General features: G+C 44.7%; 1 non-coding gene across 1 annotated transcript; it reads right to left on the bottom strand.

Moving 5' to 3' along the window:
• Positions 1 to 586: 586 nt before the first annotated feature.
• On the bottom strand, positions 587 to 660 carry TRNAN-GUU (transfer RNA asparagine (anticodon GUU)). The gene has a single exon. It is a non-coding gene; the product is annotated as a tRNA-Asn (tRNA).
• Between the last annotated feature and the right edge of the window lie 1,176 nt (positions 661 to 1,836).

The following is a 1,836-nucleotide window of genomic DNA, read 5'->3' as shown; positions in this document are numbered from 1 at the left end:
ATACATGTAAATGTTGGAGCAAGTGCAACATGGTAAAATAAACCCGAGGATCACCATCCCATACGAATCTATCTTTTGATTCATAAGCAAACTTTGCTAGTTATGCGCTACCATATTTGCATCCTCGAACAATGTTGAAACACCACCTCAGTCTTTGTGCTTGCCTTCAGAAGAAAATATTCAGCAAGGATCGCAGAATAAGAGCTCCACACCTCAACTACTTCAGTACAAAGCCTGAATCAATTCTCAGTGAATCAGAATCAGTACATACGGATGCACAACCAATTTGTTCGCAGAATCAGTTTCATGCCAATTTGTTCGCAGTTTCATATTAACCACACCTCAGTCCTTCTTTTAGAAGTGCTAAGCTAAGCGTGTATCTTTGTTCGCAGTTTCGCACGCCTTAGTAATTGTTCTTGACTTGAGAATAAGGGCTCCACAGCACAAAGTACTTCAGTACAAGCCTGAATGAACTGGAGTGAATAAGATTCAGTACATATTGATGCAAAACTAATCTGTTCCAGAAATTCTTAGCCCTTCTTTCAGACGTGAAGAACATCGAATAGGACAGCCCCCGCAAAAAAGACGCTAGAAGGAGGGCTCGAACCTCCGACCATATGGTTAACAGCCATACGCTCTAGCCAACTGAGCTATTCCAGCATTTTCGGGTTCTATTCGCTTACTGCCTTATTTCTTATGGGTAGATCTCCAATAATCGGCAAAGCAACACGTGATATTGCTATCGCTGGAAGTTGGTTTTACTGTGACGTACTTTTTTTTTTTTTTGAGAGATTACTGTGACGTACTTGAGTCACCGAGAATGATTGCGGTGGGTCGTTGACAGTGATGAGTAGCAGCCGGGATTGAGAAAATTGTCAGAACTTGGAACTTTCTCCTGAAGCGTACGCATTTCGGTGTCTCGGCACTGCAAATTAAGCGGCACACATTTCAGTCCAAAAAAAGTGCGCCAGCACGTTCGTCACGCATTTTGTCCAAGCTCAGAATGGATTCTGTAGCTGGATCCTGGATGTGTGGTCGATTTCGTGCTTATCAAAGCACACCAACAGTGCTATCCCAGTCTTACCAGAAGCCACCGCACCGTGCTGTTACAGTCTCTCGCCGGCGAGACTGTCACTCTCCTTCCGCTCAGATCTTCGTCCTAGCATCAGGAATTGAGGGGAGATCTTGTTCTCGTTCGTGTGTTTTAGTTTTGTTAGATTTTTAGGTTTCAAAGGTGCCCATGTCAGCGTAATTGTGGGACAGATATTGATGGTGCTTCCAGAATAATAGTTTCATAGTCTATGTCCCTACTCCTCGGAGGTGTTGTTGACGCCATCGAGATGCTTGTGGAGTCCAAGCTATTGAAATGACTTCGATCTGACGTTGCGCCATGGCGTTACCGTTATGGCATAAATGGACCGCTCTTAGAGTGCATCAGTTTTAACTGCTCCATGTTTACGGAAGACAGTGGGAATCCGGCCGTCTGAATGGTGGGGTGGTGCTGGCCGCTTGGCCCTAGATCTCACGCTGAAGATCCAGTTCAATCGGGCTAGATGCTTCGGCCGGTGTTCCTTATCAGGCTAGATTCAGCCTTACGTGGCTGGTATTTATCGGGCTTGTTAAGGCTTCCTAACTAGAGGTTTCTTCGGCGCTAAAGAGTGGATCAACTGCTAGTGCTTTTTTTCTCCAGCGATGGCAAAGAATGTGTGTGCTTGACAGTTACGGTGATGGTTGTTTGCAATAGTACAACCATTTGTATCCTCTATATTTTGTTGTTCGTATGGGTAGCGACTCTGTATTGCTATGTATATGGATACAAGTAATAGGCATACCTCA

The sequence above is a fragment of the Lolium perenne genome, chromosome 1 (genome assembly GCF_019359855.2).
Source record: "Lolium perenne isolate Kyuss_39 chromosome 1, Kyuss_2.0, whole genome shotgun sequence".
Lineage (NCBI taxonomy): Eukaryota > Viridiplantae > Streptophyta > Magnoliopsida > Poales > Poaceae > Lolium > Lolium perenne.
Note: the sequence above shows the minus strand (reverse complement) of the source record. Positions and strands in the feature narration are given on the sequence as shown.